Source organism: Cyprinus carpio, chromosome A10, assembly GCF_018340385.1.
Source record: "Cyprinus carpio isolate SPL01 chromosome A10, ASM1834038v1, whole genome shotgun sequence".
Taxonomy (NCBI): Eukaryota; Metazoa; Chordata; class Actinopteri; order Cypriniformes; family Cyprinidae; genus Cyprinus; species Cyprinus carpio.
The window spans coordinates 12,814,685-12,838,180 of record NC_056581.1 but is presented as its reverse complement, the minus strand read 5'-3'; the positions used below and the strand labels follow the sequence as shown (position 1 = coordinate 12,838,180).

The 23,496-nt window shown below is 37.4% G+C and overlaps 1 pseudogene; it reads left to right on the top strand.

Annotated features, from left to right (window-relative positions):
- Window positions 1-23,496, top strand: part of LOC109096874 — a 108,715-nt pseudogene that overhangs the window by 63,498 nt on the left and 21,721 nt on the right.

Here is a 23,496-nt window from a genome sequence, read left to right as displayed (position 1 = left end):
CTCTATAGCTTGTTTCAGGGAGGCTTGCCCATCACCGTAACTTCAGTTTAGTTTTTCAGACACCAACCTAACGAAAAAAAAATGTGCTTGTGGTGTTGTGTTGTACATCAAATTACACGCATCCAAATTGATGTGCCTGTGTAAATCAGATTTGAAATTGTGCTGGTCATTTCAGTCACATGACAGTTCACGTTCAGAATTGAGCGACAGACACGCGTGCCGCCCGTCAAGCCGAGTTGAGCTGAAATGGCAGTTGCCACGGCTACAAAAGGGAACACACTAAGACAGCATATCATTCACATTCAGACTTCCTCTTGCAGTTTTTAGATATGACACACTCTCACGCACCACACATGCACATCACACATAACACACCCCATCAGCATTTCCTGTACCTTCAGATGAGAATACAGAGAGGGGGAGGGATGTGCGCCGAAAACTGCGATCTCGACTGTAGCTTCACGTGTACAGGAATGACATGTTTTATTTTACATTCTTCTCTGTCAGCTTTACGTTCTCCAACTGTACTCACGCTCTCTCTCTTTTACTCTCATGTTCCACAGGGGCTAATAAAATAGTTTGATTACATAATTAACTTGGCAGTCTCATTAAGGAAAATCAACGGGAACAGGGCCATAAGTATTAGTCATATAGCAATTAGCGTTTGAGGGGGGACAGACAGTGAATGAAAAAGCATGTGTGTGTGTGTGTGTCAGAATGTTTTAGTCCTTTTGTGTGAAGCGTTGGCACTGGTCCCTCACCACCGCTGCATTTTCGACCCCCCTTTCACTTAACATCGCCATTCCTTTATGTAAGCAAAAAATTAACACCCTGGCAATATGATTAGTATAACTTACAACCTGCTAACCTGAAAGTTGTCAGCCTAATTGATTTATTTTTTATTACTAATTTTATACGAGATAAGAAATTATTTATTTATATTTTAATATAAATTATAATATATAAACTATTATTATATTTATTATATTTTCTATTTTTGTAAATATAAAAAATATTTATTTTGCTTTTCCGTCTGACCTTAGTTTATTGTGGCCGTTTCCACAGTTCTAAGATTATTCAGTGTTTTTCAGTTGTAACTTTAAAAGGATGTTTTAGTTCATCTTTCTCAATAAATAATAACAATTATTTATGAATAATGAGTGCACCCTTGTTGTGTAATCAGTGCCCTACTCTACTAGCAGCAAAATTACTGTTACCATGGTACATGTGAAGAAAACATGGTGCTTGCGTGATATCTGTATAAAATCAGTGATAACACCATGGTTCTTTTTTTGGTTCTTTTTTGTTAGTGTGATTTTAAACCGAGCAGAAGTTAAAAACCGAGGAGCTGGAGCATAGTGTGGATTTATTGGCGTTGTTTTGGCTTGGTTTGTTTTTTCTAGTTAACATTTTTAGCTGCGGTTGGCAATCCCGCAAAAATGCAAAAAACACTTTTAGGTATTTAGTTGAGCTGCAGAGAGACTGGCCCACACTGATCTCCATACACCTGAGCTCTCATTCACTGAATCAAACCTTTCACCTGCTCTGAACGTGGGACACCCGATATTCTGACCCATGTGTGTGCGGATGTTGTGTTTTCAGATCCTGTCTCGGCTCTGGAGGCAGCTCAGCAACTCCAGGTGACTGTTCGGAAGATGCATGACTTGGAGACGGAAAACCAGAGGCTCAAAGATACACTACAAGAGTACGAACGAGAAATTGGCAGAGGTTAAAAACCAAGGTAACCACCAACTTCTCTATGCTGCTTGAAATGAAGGAAAACAACAACAACACATTTCCACAAAGCGAAATATGTAGAACTTCAATCACCTATGAAACAAATATGAAAAAAAAAAATATATATATCTCTCACTTTTTATGAATTTCATATTATTCTTACTGACCCCAAACTTTTAAATTGTAGCATATCACCATTTACACACACACACACACACACACACACACACATATAATAGCTTTGCTATTTCAGAAATAAGTTTTAAAATAGATTCAAATAGAAAAGTTATTTTACATTGTAATGATATTCCACACCAACCACTATTATTGTTGTTGTTTGTTTGGTATTTATTAACTATTCAGTCATAGCCCCTACTTTACACCATCCATTCTTGAAGGTTTTAAAATCAATTTTTATTAAATCACTTCATTATTTCCTGCTGAATATTTTATTGCCCTCAAAATTGTCACATAATTTACATTAAATGCCATTTGTAAGCATTTTTATTTTGTAAAAACAGATTTATATCTGTACCTATCCAATTAAATGAGTTACACATATGTCATGTTGGCAGGCAGCGTAACAGTATGTGTAACCACATAGAACGGGGCCCTATTTTTTGTTTCAATGAGCTGTAGTCATCTGAGCTCTATTTCTGTTCCGCTGCTGTTTCCTGGTTTTTTTTTTTTTTTTTTTTTTTTTTTTACATAAACAAGAGGGAGCATCGCTTCCTCACAGTCTGTGGAAATCCCCTAATCAATGCAGTTCAATAACGGCAATATTTTATTTGTCCCACACGAGCCGTAGGTACCGCCACATGCGATCTCTCTGTCACAGACACATGTGTGCGTGGTACACACACACACAGGTGTGTTTTCCTCCGTCTGAGCGGTCCACTAGGTAATCCTTCCTATTCTACACGCTGATCTTTCTCAGGTCAGTGATCCTCCAGTCTCCCAGTGTTTAAAGTCCAGTTTAGCATTTAAGGGTCTAAAAGGGCTCTTGTGGGACTGCTGCTCATTGATTATGTGTCAGCGGTGAAGTGCTGGAGTTTAAATCACCGCAGATGGCTGTGCAGGAGATGGAGAGAGTAGGAAAAAGCTCTCTATCAGGGGATATTTTGTGTGGATATGTGTGTGTAGGCATGTAAACACACATTTTTCTGTCACAAAGGGGACTTTCCCTTGACTTCAGTTGTTTTTATACTGAGCTAATGAAATTTTCTATCCTCTTACCCTAATCATAAATGTAACTCTCTTGGTTTAGCATTTTCTTTAAATGAACATTTTACCATTAAATGAAAATTTAGTTTACTCACCAGGAACCGTTTCTAACCCAAATGACTTTCTGCTGTAGAACAGGAAGCAAGCAATTACAAAGAATGTCTTCCATGCCGTTACATTGCAATCATCCATTTTTGAAACCTTGAAAAATTTCAAGTTGCAATTCAAAGGCACCACAATAATGAATGATAAAAGTGGTTCATATGACTTGTGCGCTGGATTCAAAGTCATACAGTAGCTTTTGGTGAAAAAATCTAAGACATTATTCAGTTATAATCTTCCCTCAAGTGGGCTGATACCTTGAGAACTGCACTGACTGGATCATTGAGTCTAATTTTCAGTGAAAAATGACTTAAATTTTGGTTTGTTTTCCACACAAAGATGTCACATGGCTCCATAAGAATTGGAATATAGTCATATGAACTACTTTTTATGGTGCGTTTTGTGTCCTTTTGAAGCTGCAGTCCCCATTCATTGTAACTGGTCATATTCTTTATTGCTCCTTTTGTGTTCCATTGAAGAAGTAAATGATGACAGATTTGTCATTTTTGGGTGAATTGTTCCTTAAAGATATAATTTAGTATGTTTATTAAGTGGTTTTCCTCTTGTTGTTCCTTAAAGCTTTTTACTATCCTTGGGGGACAATTTTGGCCCCACAGTGTAGACAAAACCTAAACCCCACACACCTGTAAGTCTCCACTGTCTGTCTATTTCATGCTTCTCTCTGTTTCTCTTCTACAGAAGTCACTATTAAAGCACTTAAAGAGAAGCTGGAGCAGTATGAGCATTCTCTGCAGGCCAAGAACACAGAGGAAGCTTCTGATCAGAACCAGGACCCATCAGGAAGAGAAGAGAGGGAAAGCAAAGGGGAAAACCTTCCTAACAACTATGCAGACAAGGAGAGGTTAGCCTGACTGTTGCACAAATCCGATACGGCATTAGTCTTCATGATTGCATAATGAATTCATAGGGCTGTGTTTCAAAAACTAGCAAGCTGCCTTCCTAGATAGCAGTTGACGCCAAATAATTCATAAGAACATAAACGCATAGCTTGAAAAACTATTTTCTCAGCTCTTAAGCAAAATGTTTGGGTATCATAGATGCGAAAATGGGAAAATATAAAAATAAAATCGAATCTAAAATCTGAATAACTATTATAGTATCTTAATGATAATAAATTAAAACTGTAAAAAACAGTAGGCAGTGCAATAGGAAGCTCACTTTGAAAATATAGCTGTATGTCCACATTAGAAATATTTAGTCATTAAACATTAAAAATTTTATATAATAGCACTGCATCTAGTCATTTATTTATATGCACTGCATCTAGTGATTATTCATATGTTCATATCAGTTTGCAGTACTGCAGTGTTAATGTGACTATCCTGTCTGTACATTAATTTATGTTGGGAAATTTGTTTTAATTGTCAATGTACAGTTGTTTTAATAAGTTGTTTTAATTCTGCTTTGAATGTCTATGCAGTCAGCCACAGCAGAGCCAGGACAGCAGGACAGAAGACTTGGACATGAAAACGCAGTCCTTACAAACAGGTTTGCTAATGCATTAACCGTCAAGTTGGGTGTTTTTGCAATTGCATACATGTAATCTGACATAGTTAAAATCTTTAAGCCTGTTTTACTGACATGCATTTCATTTATTCCACAGCACTTGAAGCAACTCAGGCAGAACTCCATGAACTGAAGATAAAATTCGATGAAGAATCCACAGCAAAGTGAGTAGCCCGTTTTCATTCTGATGGGACGCAGCAGGAGACAGTGTGGATTAGCACAGAAATGGCTCGGATTCCCCCTTCTGTATTTCGTTGACTGTCTGCTAGGCATGTTGTGTGCTTGTCTCACCTTTGCACACACATTTTACCCACATTTGCGTGTCCGTACAGACACAGACAAACACACACACCCCTTTGATCCACACTAAAACAGCTCATAATCCTACTGCAGACAGGTTTGATTATGGGGGAAAACACAGTGTGGTAAAATCACACCTTCATTCATGGACAAGTTGATATTCAATAGTCCTCACATCCCGCCCATGATGCCTTTATGGCTATACGAGACTGAATAATGGATGACACAATCCTTCATGTCTCGCACGGATGCTCTGAGTGATTCTCTGAGAATCCTGTAATGAAGGGATTCGTACCATCGGCTGACATTTTGTGGGCGGCGAATCAGTTTGTGCATACATGCTTTTTGTTTGTGCATTGTGTCTGTTTGCCTTGATCTGGGTCATGCGTGTGTGTCTGTATGCGTCTGCATGTGTGCATTCTTCTCTCCCTGTCATGTGGTCTGGGTTAGGTGGCAATTTCCTTGTCTTGCTGTCACTGAGGAATGCATCCTGTTGCAGAGCGCGCTCGCTGCGGGCTGTTTCGGTGCAGTTCTCTGCACTGAGGTGGCATAATTACACTACCTGTGATTAAACCAAACCCTGCCATGCCAGACCCCCCAGCACTGTACAGTTAAAGTCAAAGAAGCCACTTTTTTTTTTTAGCACAGAAACCCTCTGTGGTGACCTGTGGTCGAACTGGAAGGTCAAAGCAGGGTTTATTTGAGAAAAAGACATGCTTCTGATTCCACGATCACTGCAGACACGGATCTAACGAGAGATAAATCATGCTGTCATGTTTAAGCACAAACATTTGAATATGGCTGTGTACGTGCATACAAACGCAAACAAGAAAGAGACACACGCACACACACAAGAAAACGCATTGACATTCAGTAACATTGGCCTGTTTCCAATCCGCCCCGTCTCTCCCGGGGACTCTTACAGAGAGTGTGGCAGGTAAACGTTTCCACTCCATTAGATCTCTTATCTGTTTCTCATTCTGGTGCTCCAGCTTTCTTTTAGCTTGTTATTTTATTAAGTAATTTTTTTTTGTCTGGGAAGTGTGACTGATTATTTGCAAAATTTTATTGATTTTGCTGCTGATATGAAATGAAACAACACTGTTGATGTTGCAATGAATTTAATGTGCTGTTTATTGTACTTTTCCCTTCTCGTTCACGTGTGTGTGTGTGTGTGTAGTTTAATAAATGTACACAGGAAATCTATTTTCTATATAACAATACATAAAAAATGTCATAAAAAAAACCAATATGTGCATGCATTTCAAATATCTTGTAATACAATTATAATTCATTTATCTATAGACCCCGTTTTCAGTTAGTATACAATGTGACGCAAACATTGTGATGTTTAAATTAGGTGGAGGCAGAAAGATTCCCCTGACTCTAGCTATGAAGTTTTGTTAGCTTGTTTTTAACAATAAGAAAATCAGATTTTACTTGAATATGTAAAGTTATTTGAAGAAGTTAAGTTTAACGGACGAAACCAGACTAGCCGACCTGTACACACTCACTCAACGGATGGACAATCTGACAGAATTACCTACGGTTGAGTGACTACCTGATACAGAAACCTAAAATGTATAATAAAGAGAAACTCACCTGTGTCTATCTAGTCATGAAAGTGTATATATTTTAATGCCAGCAGGCAATTTTTACAGCTATATGAGAGTTATCTGGGCCAAAATACAAAAAAGTTAAAAATTTAATGTGATGGATATATTATTATTGATATAAATGTATTGGATTTTGTGTATGGATTATGGATATCGATGTATGTATGTAATGGCCAAATAGTTATTTTAAAGTATACCTCCTGTAAATGATGCAAGTTTACAGTGACGTTACATTACCTTTACATTACCTTTACATTACTTTACATACAGTACATTTAAAGTAAGATGTGAATATTTTCTAGAAATAAGAAATCCAGAAACTACTTACTGTATTTGATTATTCTTTCTTACCAAGTTCTTAAAAATTCCAGCTACAATCAATCACAATGATTAAACAATTACAGAAGATTAAGCATATGAATCGTCAGTTTGATGTTTTACACACACGCACACAGATTTTCATACACGACGTAGGCTACTCTTGCATGTTTTGAGATGCATAAGAAATCTTTAGACGCGTAACACAAACCATAATCCATAACAACAAAAGACAATATATTTAAAATAAAATAAAATTCTTTATTTAAAATTCCACTTTTTTTATAATTATTTTTTTGAATTTATTTTAAATATAATTATTTTCTTTATTTAAAATTCCACTTTTTTTTATTCTTTTGCTACTGGTGCAGTGTTTTCTGGTCTGCATGCTGTACATATATAGATTTGTGCTTTACACATCCTATTTTGCCTAAGCCTGAAACATCTATAATCCAGGACTTCGTCGTTGTTGTGATTACTGACTTAATGAGGTTACGTGATTCTGTGCATGTGTCTTTGGTAGGGGATAAAGGAATCCCGCCCCCATCTAAGAGCCCTTTCCTGGCCTCAGGGTTTTACATGCTACGTTAGCTCAGTTCATCCACAGTGACAGTAGGTGGATCTCAACAGCAAGGGTGCCGAGATGTTCGTGTGCGTGTATCGCATAGTTTAAATAAACATAAGAATGTGTCATGCTCCGCAGTGCTCCAGTAATAGCCCATGATGAAGAAAGGAAGTCCCTCGGCGGGCAGTTGTTCTGTGTTTGATCCAGGGCGGTTAGCTCTGGGTGTTCAGCAGGTATGGACACAAAATCCATAGTGTTAACTGATCATCACCCATATGAAGCGTGGAGATGTTTGCGGTGGTGCTTATTGAAAACTGTTAAACTCAATGTGGAATCGAATAGAATGGAATAACAATTAAGTGCATGCTACTGAAAAAAGTGTGATTTCATTGTTTTTCCATCTAAACCTTACAACTTTTTCAGTCTCTAAACTGACTTTTCTTAACTGCTGATGTAATCTAGGCCATGTGGGTCGAGAAAACTAATATTAATCATTGAAATCTCAACCTGTCATGTTTTTTTTTTTTGTTGGATAGGAGAGTTACTGCTTGTTTTTTAATCCAGTTTTCACCCTTTTAACATTCAGTTTGTCTTTAACTAGTCAGTCCAGTAACATCATTCCTATTTTTGTCTCTCATATCCCTTCCTGTCGTCTCACCCTCCCCTTCCTCTTTCTCTTTTTTAGTTCAGTCTGAAGGAAGGATGGTATCAGCTGCAAAGAGAGTGTGTATTTGGTTTGTGTGTGTGTGTGTCTTGGGTTCAGGGTGAAAAGAGGAGCAGGGTTCAGTCGAGCGTAATAATGGAATGCTTCAATTCGCTTCGCTGTTTGTATGCGAACCTCTCTCTCCCTTTCCATCTCTCTTTTCCCCTCCCCCACTGCCCTCCCCCAATATCCCTCCCCTCCCAGACGTGTTCAGGGTGGAATGTCCGCCTTTCTCACAGGCCCGCGAGGTGTCTGTCGTCCCAGCCATCTATCTTGTTCTCTCCCTCTCTTAGGGCTCTGTGTTGTGCTGAAATTTTAATCCGGTTCTTTTTCTTTTCCATCCAAGACTCTCCTCTCATCCCTCCTCAGGACCTCCTCATTAACGTCCTGCCAGCTTCAGTAACTACAGCTGGCACAGACACGGGCATCGGCCCATGCATGCCTGCACAAACACACGCCAGTGCTGATACACAACCGTTACTGTCTTTTTAAATGCTGAGGTGTATTTTAAACATGGTAAACATCAGATTTGGAGTTCGTATTTAACCTAGATGTCCGTATTTAACTTATTGCATTTAAATTTAAACACTCAACTCTTCTTTATATTTAATTTAATGTTTTCATATATTTAAATAACTACCTTTAAAATGTAGTGTAGTCATGATTTTTTTTTACTTCATGTATTCATATTTAACTCTGCGTTTTTAACTCGTGTGCGTATTTAACTTAGTCATACATAACACATTGGTTTTATTTTTAACTTAATGTTTCCATATTTAACTTTAACTTAATATTTCACATTTAACATTTTCAAAAGTAACTTAGTGTTTTGTTATTAATGAATCATTTACATTTAACCTTAGGTTTTCTGTTTAACTCAACCTATTTATATTCATCTCAGTATTTAAATCAGGTTTCATTTCCATTTTCAAAATGTAACATTTTCATAATTAATTTAAGAATTCAGCATTTTTATATTTAACTCAATATAGTCATGCTTAATTATCATATTTAAATGTTTATGTATTTATTTAAAATTGTTTATATTTTACTTAAGCTTTCCAGTTTAACTCAGTGTATTTAACTTAATGTTTTCATATTTAACTCAACATTTGTATTTAACAATCTGTTTTTGTATTTCAGTCAGCTTACTTGTATTTAATTTAACGTTTCCATTTTTACATTCCATTTTCATATTTAATTTAACAATTCAACATTTTTAAATAATTTTAACTTCATGTATTTGTGCTTAATGTTTTTGTATTTGACATACTACATATTTGGCGCTGCCTCAACATATAGATATTTAACATTCACTTAAATTTTCATATTTAGCAATCTGTCATATACAAACGTAATACTTTAACACTTTGATACTACTTTAATACATTGAGTGTAGTTACCTCGGGCAGTTTTTAGCAATCCCCGGGCTCAGGGTTGAGTTTGTCATGCTGTGTGGCCTGTTGTGCTTGTTCCCAGCGTGGGTTAAACTCTCTCTGGTTTCTCCCTGACTGAATTGGAAAGGAACAACATGCAATTAAAGTTGTTTCTCCTGCGCTGAAAGTGGCAGGTTGGGTTTTGCAGTGTGTCCTTTACGAGACAAATGGGCAGTAGATGGGGAGCTTACAGAAATAGCAGCTGTGTGTGAGGCTTGTGGAATTGCGTGCATGTGTGCAGATGTTGGATCGCGAGCGTGCGTCTAGGTGGGGATGTGTGCATGTGTTAAAAAGAGAGCGAAATGGAGAGAGACAGAGTGAATTTCTGTTTGTGGTTTATGTGGGCTCTGCGTATATGTGTGTGTGTGAGATGTAAACCGTGGAGAAGTGCACTGGGCCAGTGAGCTGGTTCTGGCATGTGAGAGCTGTGCACACTAATTTCTTCAGCTCCTGGTGACATGACAGTCCCTATGGGCTTTGCGGCGACTGCGTGTTTGCTGTGAACATACCTTCAGATCCTTTTGTCTGTGATGTTACATGCACTGACTCGGATAAACAGCGCAGTTTGATTCCCTCAAATCCAGGCAGAAGAGCAACGTCAGGCCTGTTCACACCTCTCAGCCTTTTTTCGTCTCCGCATCCAGCGTGTTTTGCTTGACAGGGTCTCTGCTGCACTGTTGGTTGTGTGACATTTCGGAGGGTGGATTTTTGCTCTGTCTGATCCATTTGTCTGTACTCCCATCAGTGTGGCAGGTTTTGAATTACTGCGGGGAACACAAAGGACCTCATCCTACCCACCTGATTTATCTGCACAGATCTACGCTCGCCGGCTGAGTGCAAAGAAAACATTTCATCTGTGTCAAGCAAGACATTTCCCATCCCAGAAGCATTGTTCGCTGATATTTCCACAGTATTGTGCAGATGTATTATGTGGGTATATAGCTTCTTTAAAATAGAGCTCGGTACACCATAGTACACTAAACTAGCATGAATAGCTAAGCTAATATCTCTATCACTATTGCTTATACTAATGGTTATGGGATTCTAAACCAAAAACCTTGTGTTAAACTTGGTGAAATTCGACCTGTATTATTTGTGGTATAAAAAAAAAAAAACAGTACCTCACATTGTGTGGTTTGTTGTGGAAAGATATACTGTTGCTTTTCCAAGTGATAAAACTTGCAATGTTCATCTGGCCATCGATAAATCTGGTGCAAAAAATCCCATTACTGGAAGTCGCTGGCCTATATTTGTGGATCAAAATATTATAGAGTTGTTGTTGTTGTTTTTTTTTTTTTCAGTGCCAGTAAGTAACCAGCTTTAACAACCATATTCTGACACCTTGCAAGTTTTTCACAAGGAAACACCTAATTTTTTCTTCATATTTAACTTAACGGTTCAATGTTTTCATATTTAACTCATTTGTGCTTAATTTTTTTTGTATTTGACTTGATATTTTTGACTATTTGATGTTTAGATTTACCTCATCGTTTTTTATTTAACTTAATATTTTCATATTTACCAGCATATTATATGCATAGTTAACATTTTTACACTTTTCTAAACCTTAAGCATTAAACATAGGTATGTAGTTTGACCTGTAATATTGGTGCTATGATATCTCTAATCATGCAACTTGTGCAATCTTTTTGGTGATTAAATGGGCAAAAAAATGACAGATGGTAGCTGACCAATATCTGTGAATCCGGATATTATAGACATTTGGGATATTTTGACTCTGGGCTAGTAAGTAACCATTTGGATGCCCTAACAACACCCTAGTGACCACATACGTCTCATATTTCCTTCAGAAAATGTATAAATCTATTATTGGGAAGGTAGAGTATCTCAATCTATTAAACAACATCTTTAGTGTTTAATTTACTCTCTTGAAAACTCTGTAGGAGATGATTATACAACCTGCGTGATTGCTGTCAAGACAAATTTGGGTCGATGATGTTTGTTATTTTGAGGGTTAGTAAGGAATGACACTTGAGGATGAGCTTTTTTATCTCCTGGAGGTCAGACACTCAACAAGAGGAGAAAAAAATCAAACCCTGAGGGTTTTCTTACCACCACAGCCTTCAAAAGGTTAAGAGAGGATGGGAGGACAAAAAAAACCCAGCAGGATAAAGCCCACACTGGCTCTATAAGATAGGGGCCAACTGGAGAAAGAAAGCAAAATGGAAATCTAATGGGCTAAATCTGTGAAATGTCGTACCAGCCCAGGGGGATTTGAGCCGCAGCAGAAACAAAGACACTGGGGAGAGAGCGAGCGAGAGTGAGTTCGAGCTAGATGGGAGAGAGAGAATTGCCTGAAAGAGTTGAATTACAGCCAGAGGATGCATGTAACCTGGACCTCTCTCTCGCTAGCTTCGCCCGAGCGCCGAGTTAACCTCCCCTTTCTGACAGCAGTGCTGGATGGAAAAGGTCAAAATCAAAGCAGCTGGTTCTCATAATTTATCATGCCAGAGACGACCAAACTCAATAATCAAATGTAGTAAGTGTTTAATACGCTCTATTCATCAGCGGTAGCTCGTAGAATAACAAAAGAAGTTGTTTTTGTTTGTTTGTGGATTATATTCACACTGTTATTTCTTTGGACTTTCCCACATTGTAGCGTGTTCGTATGTAAATGATGAAATAATCTGAATAAATGATCTTTCAGATTAACCTCTGGCCCCGTGTTCTGGGTGATGAAGAACATGCCGGATTTGAAGGCTGAGCTACGATGGGAGTTACACATGTCTCACACAGTTCTCGTCCTTATCTTTTCATCTTTAAAGGAGACATATCATGGAAAAGATTTTTTAAATTATTATAAAATTTTTTTGGTCTTTTGAAATAAAATTTCAATGTAGAACATTGATGCACTCTAACATGCAAAGCTCCCACTTCAGTCCACTTGAAACATCTATAAAAAATGTTACAAAAATTGCGGATTTTGGAGCTAAACCAGTACATAGAAGTCAGCCAATCATAGCTGAGCTCATTTGCATGTAGAATTCTTGAAGATACAGTAGCAAAAACAGGCTGTTTAAATATAAGGGTCAAAGAGAGGGCGTAACACTAAATTCTGATTGTTTTTTGTGCAAGAAACCGTGACTAACATAAGTGGATTCAATACTATGAAAGTGTCGAATATGGCCCCTTTAAGGTCGTCATTTAATGTGTTTTTATAGTGGGGCCCATAAAGGAGGGAGTGAACATGAGCTGACGAGAGCAGAAATGAGAGGAGATTAGGTTATGCAGGTTCACAATCGTGTGTGTGTGTGTGTGTGTGTGTGCGCGCGCGTGCGTGCGAGAGAGAGAGAAAGAATGAGTGCCTCTTAACACTGTATTTTTTGTCTTCTGTGCCATGACGAGATCATGACACTGTTAATGCATAAAATAAACCTCTGATCTGCAGTCTTTAGGTTTAAAGGAGTATTATATTCAATAATTCCCAAATCTGTGCTGATCTTACGTTATTTAATGATTTATATTTAACTGTTTGGGTTTGTTGAGTCTCAGAGAGAAAGAAACTAGCTAAATATATGTATTAAAAAATAAATATCTACATTATTGAACATTTTCATTTTAAAGTTAACATTTTCATTTTAAAGTTAAAGTGAAATTAAAATGGGCTATATTTACTTTCCTTAAATGTGCCGTTTCTTATTGCGAACAATTAATCTGTGCACATAATTCCAAATGTAAAACATTGTGGGCTATTTTAACAGCTGTTTACATTGTTTTAGCTCCATTCTGGTGTATAATGCCCATTTTTCACAATCCAGTTATTTCCCAGTGGATAACATCAAGTCTCAGCCTACATTTTTTCTTGTTGAATATCCTGTTTCACTTTGAAATGTCACATTACAGAAGTAAAATGGGTTGTGAATGGGGTTTCACATTGACGTTAGAGAGCCATCGTGTAATTGGAGTGAATAATTATGTTTCAATAATAATTTGAAACAGTATTTTCACAGCACTCTTCACTTTTTTTTTTTTTAGCCACAACGAAACTCCAACGCAGCATCATCCATGAGATGCCGGAGTCATGCGCTTAAAAGTGCGCACAAAGCCGAGTTAAGCTCATCTGAATCATTAAACCAAATCGTCTCTAATTAAGCTTGGCTGTTGAATTAATTTCAGCTGTGCTTGACTCCTCTCAGTTTGCAGTCACATGGTCAGAAATGTCAATGGGAGAACCGTTCGAGAGGAGAATACAGTGGGTGACAAATAATGAAAGTGCTTTTATCAGATTAAGGGCTCAGTATGTGGGCTAACAAGTTTCACTCGCTTAAAGATTATGTGTTGGTTGAATTTTTGTCTGTTTCAGATTTGAATGTCTGAAAACATCAGCTATGCTGCTTTAATTGTGAACACACTGAGTTTGGTAAAGATAGTGATGCAAAAATGGCTACTATAGGGAGTAGTAGCCTTAGTACACATGCTACAATACATTATCATGTGTGAATGGTTTGAGTTAGGTCAAGATTGTGCTACAAAATCAAGCAAAAAAGATTTGTTGAATCTGTAGCCTAGCAGCTAGCATACATGCTACAACACATTATCATGTGTGAATGTTTTGAGTTAGGTCAAGATTGTGTTACAAAATCAAGCAAAAAAGATTTGTTGAATCCGAATCTGTTTTGTTGAATCTGTAGCCTAGTGGCTAGCATACTATACCACATTATCATGTGTGAGTGATTTGAGTTTGGTAAAGATTGTGGAACACAAGCAAAAATGGCTACAGAATGAAGTAGTAGCCTAGCAGTTAGCACACATGCTGCTCATTATTGTGTGAGTGAACGCTTTGAGTTTGGTTAAGATTTCGGTTCAGAATCAAACAAAAATGCTTTGAGCTTAAGATAATAGTGCAAATCTTTTGTTGAAGCTATAGTCTAGTGGTTAGCACACAAGCTACATGAAGTATGTGTGAACACTTTTGAGTTTGGTTATATTAGTAGTACAAATTCAAACAAAAACATTTGTTGAAGCTGGAGCCTAGCGGTTAGCACACACCATAAACAACACATTATCATATGAATGGTTTGAGTTTGGTTAAGATACAAAATCAAAACAAAAAGGTGAAGCCTAGAGCCATTAATGCTAAGTATGTAGTGGCAAAACATCTACTGAAAGAAATTTAAAATGGTTGTCAAATATATTTTTTGTAATTATGGCTAGCAGCAATGACTGGGCCATGATAACCAGCTATATTTTAAAGAGATAGTCGAAGATTCTGTCGCCATTTACTTACCTCAAGCTTTTCTAAACCTGGATCAGTTTCTTTCTTCTGTGGAACACAATTTTAAATATTTTGAAGAATGTTGGTAACCAAACAGTTGATGACTTACATAGAATGGATAAAAATACTATGGAAGTCAGTGGGGACCATAAACTCTTCGGTTACTCACATTCTTCCTTATTTCATGTTCCACAGAAGAAAGAAGTTAATGCATGTTTGGAACAGCTTGAGGGTGAGTAAATGATGACCGAATTAAAATTTTTGAGCGAACTATCCCTTTTCCCTAATTCTTCATCCTTGATTATGGATTTGGATCACAATGTTTTCAGAAACTTTTTTCCCAATCACTTTTGGCCCTTTTTCTTCATTCTCATAACAATAAAAGTTCATTTAACCCAAAAAATTGGCGTGAGTGTTGGAAATGGGCTATTTTTTGTTGTTTTTCCTGACAGAATGTTGAAAGCTGTATTTGAGTGACCAAACCACGCTCATTTGAGTTGCATGTTTAATGGGGACATACAGTACTGTTAACCTTTATTGAAAGTAGTTGTGTTTACACACCTAAGCCATGCCATTTGCTAGGCTGAGCTGCGCGCTAGCAGAATTGAGAATATTATATCAGATTAGTATGCATTAAAAGGAGTCTGAGGCCTATATTAGTGTAATCCCTCTGTTTTAACCTGGACTTGTCCATGTGGCTGAGCCGTGAACCCACTGCTGGGCTACACAGCTCACAGTCCATCGGATTACTGGGAAATCGAGAGGGGTTAATGGCCCTGTGTGTGTGTGTGCCAGTGTGCATATGGGTGAGTGTGCAAGTGTTCACATGCATGACCGGGGTTATGGAAGTCCAACTGAAACGGCTGATCTCTACACAACAACACACACATACCCAGATGCTTTCACGATGAATGCTCTCACAAACGCATCTAGCTGCTCGTAATTGCATATGCACACATGCAAGTGGCCCAGATGTGAGGCAAGATGCTGATTACCCGTTTTATGTTAATGTGAGGTCTTCTGTTCCACCTGGTCTGTTCCTTACGTGACCCATTTTATTACGTTGCATTATGTTGCATCATTGTGTTTTACTGCAACAAACCTGTGCTACCATTTCCCTCCTGTCTGCGTAAGTAATGTGCGCCTTCATTTTTCAGGGCCAATGAGATTGAAGCGGTGATGACAGATTTGGAAAGAGCCAATCAGGTAAAGCCCATATTGTGTGATTTCTATTGTATGCAAATCTTAGACACAATAACAGCTTGTTTAGGTCTTTTATTAATGTCTCTGGTCTAATGGACTATACAGAAATTCAGTGCCAGATTGCAAATTTCTTTTATTAGCACTCAACTTTATTGGAGTCATATATATCCAAGTTCCAGATATCCTAATTCCCTCCATCTGCTTTCTTTTTGGAAGAAATCCATCTTTCCCTTGCTGTTTTTCAAGCGCTGAGCCCCAATGGCTAAATCTAAATGGATATCAGATCTTTTATGTTATTCAGTTTAAAGATTATCTTGCCTTTTTATGGGTTTTGTGCATTTTGGGAGATATTTTTTACATTTTTATCATCAGCCTATCATTTTTCTGACCTTACATGTTTGAGAAAGCTGATAGGAATATTTTTTAAATGTAAGATTAATTTATCTACTCTTGACTTTTTTGCTTTCTTGCTAACATAATCTAAAAAACTTACAAAATTCTGAATGTATCTGTTTGTAAACACTGTAAATCAGTTTGCTTGTCTAAAAATGATAAACTAAGTTTTATGTTTTTGAAAATGTAGGGCAAGCAATAAACAAACACCCGAGTAAAAAGTTTATAATCTTTGTTTTCATTAGCATTATTATTCTAATCAACAGAAAAAAGAACATTTGGTAAGACTTTTTACGTAGACGTTTAGAATAAATTAGCATAATTAAGATCATCATTACCATAAATGCATAAAGATGGTTGGATTCTGTGCAGCTAAAGGTTGAATGCTTTAAGCAGCTTTTACAATACATTTAACTTTTTTTATTCGAAGTCTCGTCATGAATCTAGCCATTTGTCTTTAGGTCGGGGCATCCATTCTAGGGCAACAAATGAATTAACCCCACAATCTTTATTTAAAATGAACTCTGCGTGATTTGAATATTCTGTGAATCAACCAACCATACATACCTTGACACACTTTAGCTTGAATACTCGAGCACTCAGCCAAGTAGGACTCATGTGAGTTCAGTTAACAGTTTTCAGCCCAGCCATAAAAAAACAGGCCTTTGATCTTTTAGCTCCCAGTCTTTACAATTTTCAAATGTCGGTCAATATAATGGTTATGTATCCTCGACTTAGGCAATTTTTAACCCATTTGTTCTGTTTGTGGCCCACAGAGGGCTGAGGAAGCAGAGAGGGAAGCCGTGAGCCTGAGGGAGCAGCTCACTTCAGCTCAACCATCCAATCAGATCCAGAAAGCACCGGAAATGGTAAGAGTGAAACTCTACTTGCCTGTACTGTAAAGGGACAGAAGGAGGAGGGATGCATTCACATTGATGTTGTAAATACCTGTAGAATTGTAATTTATTATAACAAGCAACATATTAATAATATTGTAATATTAATATTGATAAATCAATTAGGGCTGCCAAAAAAAAATCTTAATCAGGATTTGTAAATTATTTGTAAAAAATATTATAATGCATGTATTAGAAGCACGAATAATGTCTGATTTTCAAATAATTTTGTATATATATTTTTTAATATAATGCTTAATATTCTAGTGTTGTTGCAAATAGTGTAGCCAGTTTATATTTGCAGGATAATTTATTATATTATAATGAAATATTTATTCATTTAAATATTTGATTATTTTTAAATAAATTAAGTAATTACATTTTAATATTCATTTATTTATAATGAATAAATAATGAAGGGGTCAATAAATTATAAATAAAAATCATTAATAAATGTTAACAGCATTAAATATATGAACAATTAATCATAAATAATGTAATACTGTATTTAAACTATATTTATAATTATTTATGGAACAATTACAATGTACATTATAAGAGTTTGAGTTTAATGCTTTTAGAAAACCCTCATTATGCTTTGCTCAGTATATACACTCTTAACAGGGCAGGTTTATTTAAATATACATTTTATACAAAATAGTAATTCACATCGCACTGCTCAAGAACACAGAAGTTTGCCTTGGCCGAACAGGAAGTGTTACCATTTACATTGTCTGTACAGCGGTCTAAAATGTGTGTATTTTTGTGTACAGGACAAGTCTCTGGAGGCGCTGTCTTGCAGCAGTCTGGAGGCAGAGCTGGGTGCGAAGGAGAGGGAGGTAGAGCGTTTGGCTGAGGACGTTCAGAGACTTCAGGCCAGTCTGGCCCAGCTCAGCGAGACCTCCACCAATCAGATCAGCCAGCTCGAGCAGCAGCTGAGCTCCAAAGAGGCCCTGTTAAAGGTCAGTCAGACCACTGATTAATATCAAGTGTATTAAAGAAAGACATAGGTAATATATAAAGTAGAGCATAATTTGAGCTCTGATCATGTGTTTAGACATTTAATGGTATGTGATTAGTTAGTGCTACATTGCATTGTACTCCATTACCTTGGTAAAATCGCTGTGTGCCATACAGAATTATATATAAGCATTAATGAAGAAGTGCCGCTCTTTAGTTCGCTAAACAGCTGTAGCAAGTACAAGTGAAAGAGCCTGGTCGGTCATTATAGAGCTGCAGCCCATCTAAAGTCGCATTAACACTGGACTCCTGACACGGGCTGTTTTAACTCGACATTTCATGTTGGATGAAGCGAGTGGTCCTGCTCGTGGCAGCAGTCAGATCTCTGCTGTGCGGATGCAGGACAGGCCTGTAAATGTTGCAGCGGCTCACACGAGCCATGTGACCCATGTAGTGAATGTTTAGAGTTTGAATGACAGCTGGTTGGATGGCAGGAGACTGAGCTGAGACGAAGCCATGGCTGAGCCTCACGCCGAGAGACTGCTCTGATCTGGCTTGCCTGTAGTGGACTTGGCTTCTACTGCAGAATCTGAGCATGTACAGTGCCGGGAGATTATTGTGCGCATATACGTTGGGTGTTATCAAGAAAACAAAATGGCTGATATAAAGCCAAAGTATATAACACAATAAAAAAAATATATATATATATATATATTTATATATATATATATATATATATATATGTGTGTGTGTGTGCATCCTTGCTGAATGAAAAATAATAATAATTTCCTTAAAAATCTTACTGACCCCAAACTTTCGAACAGTTAAGTATATTAACAAATATATTATTTGAATTGAATATTATTTTATTTATCTTTATTTATCATTTTATTTTCTTTTATCAAAAAAAAATTCAGATTTTTATTGGTAATTTTTATTGATTTAATAAAATCTAATCTAATTTTAAAGAGAAAGAAGTGTTTCATTGTTTGTACTTGTTTATATCATATTTAGTTCGAGCCCCTTAAAGTGATAGGTCACCAAAAAAATAAAAATGTAAATCTTGTCAATACTCTTATGTCATTCCAAAACAGTATGCTCTACACAACTCTACACTGACAGAATTTGCATTGGAATATTCCTTTTAAAGTGTCTCTAGAGTGAATATTGTGAGATTTTCCATATAATATAGTTCATCAGTGACTCACAGGACAAATTTGATTATAAATATGTATATCTGCCTTTTCCCTTCCCAGCAACTTGAAGAAAAGCTTCAAGAGCAGTCAGACTACGAGGAGATCAAGCGAGAACTCTGGTAAGTTTTGAAGCACTAATTCTGTCAGCGCAAATAATCCTGACGCTTCAACCCTTTTCCCTCACATTTATGTGAATATTTTAGCATTATTAACATTATTTTAACGCTGATGGGATTGTTGCATCAACCTTAATGTGACATTCAAGTGCGTAATAGCATGAATTGGCTTTAAGGTGGGCCTAAATAAACAAAGGTTTTGTTGTTGTTTATACACATACATAATTAAAGACCATCAGACCATCCTTAACCCTTTATCCACCGCTGCGTTATGCATGTATCTTCCCCGTCCTCTCTCGCTCCAGGGCTTGAATTGTGAGTTTTTGGTACCTGGTGGTCTTGAACTTTACAGTCAGACATACTGAATGTGATCTGATGTAGTTCAGCCAGATGATATATGAACCGCAGAGATCGCCAAGCTCCGTCTGTGCACGGACCTTTTCTTCCCATATTTTACCAGAAGGAATTTAACTCTGCGGTAATCTCAGTTCTGTTTAATAAATTCAAAGAACTTTAGGTATGCAAGGAGTATTGGGTCTTATTTTTGAGAAAAGCGGATTAAGCACGCTTTGTTGTCAGAGTGGTTTCTGCTCGGGACTGAGGGATTGCTGCGTCTCATCTCCAGCCACAGCTGTAATGAGGAGGCTAACGTAGTTTGCATCGGCGATAACTTAATTGAGTGATGTGTGTGTTTTTGGCTCGGCCGCTTGCCTGTGCTGTCGATGTGTGTGTTGGGAGGCTTCAGGAGATGTCTGGTTGTCCGTTGCATAACTTGATTTTAGGCGTAATATTCCCAATTGGGTCTTATAAAGCAAATAATCCATGAATAGAGGGTGTTGTTAAGATCTGTGCTGGTTTGATGATCGGCCTAAAAAGCCGCTTTGCTGAATGTATATTGATAGCTTGTTGTCTGCACATTCCACTGTAATATAATGAGTGTTTTCACCCAAAAGGCTTTTGAAATGGCCCTGTTTAATCCATAGATAACAGATCAGTGCTGCGTAGAGTGCAGCTAGGCACACAGGTTAATTTGAGTAACGTGATTGGAGGTGTCACAGGAATTTTCGAATTATGATACTGAACGCTGAGCCAGCGCTTATTAAGCTGAGCGGCGTTCAGTTCTTGACCTGATTTGGAAAGCGAAGGCTTCTGGATGAACTTTAGGCTTTGTGACACCATTTTTTAAAATACGTAAACACTTTTCTTTTACTCTTAACAGCAACCTGAAATCAGTGGAGCACAACTCATCAGATCATCACTCTTCAGTACAGGTAAGACGTCACGTGTTCAGAAAGAATGAAAAGAAAGTTGATTGAATTGATTTGTTCTTCTAGATCATTGTAATAGTAAAAGGCAGCATGCTTTATTGCTTTTGATGTTTTGTAAATTCTGAATATTATGTATGAATTTGTCCTTGTTCATTTCTAAAATTATTATTTTTTTTCCTTTAATAAATACATGTGAAAGAGCTGATAGTGGAGTGTTTTATTTTTTGTTCCTTCCTTCCTCCATTAACTTTCCTTTGGTTTGTTTCTTCCTTTATATTCCTTCTTTTTCATTCCTCATTTCCTTTTTTCCTCTTTCCATTTCCTTCCTTCCTTACTCACTTCCTTTCTCAATTCTTTCCTGCCTAAACCTTTCCATTTGTTTCTTCCTCACAATTTTTTTACATTTTCTCTTCAAATTTCCTTCTCTTTCCTCACTTTCCTCTCTTCCTTTCCTTTTTTTATTTTAATCTGTTCCATTTCTCTTCCATTTCCTCTCAATTCTTTCCTTTCTAAACTTACTAACACTTTTTTCTTCCTTCCTTTCTGACTTAATTTCACTTTCCTTCTTTCATTTCTTTTCTCAATTCTTTCCTTCTAAAACTTTGTTTTGTTCTCCTCCTTCCTTTCTATGACTTTACTTTTGTTTTTTCTTCCTTCATTTTCCTTCTTCCTGTTTTACTTCATTCCTCACTTCCTTTCCCCCCTCATTTTTTTGTTTCCCCTTACTTCCATTCCTTTCCTACCTTCCTGTGTATTTTTTTTTTTTTTCTCACACACCCTCATCCATCCTTCATTTTAGGACTCATCCAAGCCATTGGAGATGTTGCTGACGGGGAAAGTCCATAGCCAGCTGTCAGAGAGCGCTTTGAAAAACGACTGGCCAACAGTGACTTCAGTGGTGAGTTTACATGGTATCCAGCCTCTTTCCGAGGTACATTAACCACCAGTCACTGGAAATTTGCGAAGTTGCAACTTACAAACAGGAACTGGCATGATTTATTGATTCCTTTTTTTTCCAAACCTTACTTCGCCTAAAAATGCAGGCTGGACATGCAACATGACCTATAAACTAAACTTTTCCGAACCTTTATGGCTGTATGATTTTATTTTGCCCAAAGAAAAAAACAAACAAATATATATCGTAACAGATAATCCTGAGAGTGACGAGTTAGGTTTTGAAGGCATTTTTGTTGTTAGGGTCAGTTCATCCCTTTTCTAGAGGCAGCGGTATATTACGCTTTGGCTTGTAGGAGATCAGGTCACCTGGGGCTTGCATAAATCCTGAACGGCTAGCAGAGAACCAGTGTGATACTATTAGGCCTTATTTCCCTTTTCCTGCTCTTTCGACCACGCTCTTGTGTGTGTAAGGTTGGAAATGTCATTACAGAACACCTCTGGACACCCCTGTGGAGATCATACATTTAATTTGCGTTTTAAATGTGACTTTCTATCACAAAGTTTTGCATTTTTAAACCTGGCATTTTGCTGCTGACGGCAATGACTGCGAATCATGTGTGATCGGTAGCATGTATCCGTCTCTGGACAGCCAACAGAAATTCTGTTGCGCTAAATATGATTTTGCCACCATTGTATAAAGTGTGGATGGTATTGTTATGGAAGCGCACACCGCCAGAGGTGTTTTTGTCATGGCAAAAAGGATAACTGTACTGACACTCACAAGCCCTTGCAGTGAACAGTCCCCACAGCATGAGCAGGTAGCCCACGCACAGTTGCCTGGCCTGATATCTCTGGACATGCCTGCTAGTCTACAGACCTCAGAGGAGTATCAGTGTAAAAACCTCTGCCTGTGGCACCACACACATCCACAACACAGATTTCCTTGAAGCATGCAAAGCAAGTCCTTTTGGGACTTTTTTTTTTCTGCTTGTTTTTTTTTTTTTTTTTGGTATTTTTTTTTTAGAAAATAACTTTTATACTGGACATTTTTTGAATTTTACTCTTAGTTTTGATTTATTGGGGAAATAATTAGATATGGCTTGTGCACTGAAAAACATTTGATGTAGAAGCTTTGTTTTTTCTCCACAAATTTCATCAAACAACTTTCCCAGTATGAGACCGAGAAACAGCAAGTAACAGACATTCAATTAAACATGACATTTAAAAAAAAAATTAAAGGAATGTTACTCTAAGGGTGTGTTTCCACAACCAGGAAATTCTGCTAGGTTCACTTTGGGTTTGGTCCGGACCAAATACGTTGAATTTTTTTTTTTTTTTTTTTTTTTTCTTTTTTGGGTGTGTTTTCGCTTTCACACTGCTCTTTTTTGCAAGTGAATTCCAGAAATTGTAAACAAAACCACACGTGTGGTAAGGTCATCCATTCATTGGACAGAAATTCTCAAGTGTACCCAGAGTTGGTTTGGGACCTGGACCGAGACCACCTCTCCAGCATGCGGGTCTCGGTGCGGCTGGTTTGGGTGCGCACCCCGAGTGCGATTGCATGTATTCACACCTGCCCAAAATATCCGCGCCCAAGGGGGAAAACGAATTTGAGTTTGATTCCGTTCTTTGAACTCAAACAGACAGGTGTAATACACCCCTAAAAATAATCTGTTTTATTTGTTACAATGTCAAACATTTTTTGTAGTGTGGTTTGAATCTGATCGCTGCGACAGTTGCTCCAATATCCCATTTCTGCTCTAAATGAACTTTCCCTGTCCCTTTCCCATTAATAAAAGTGAC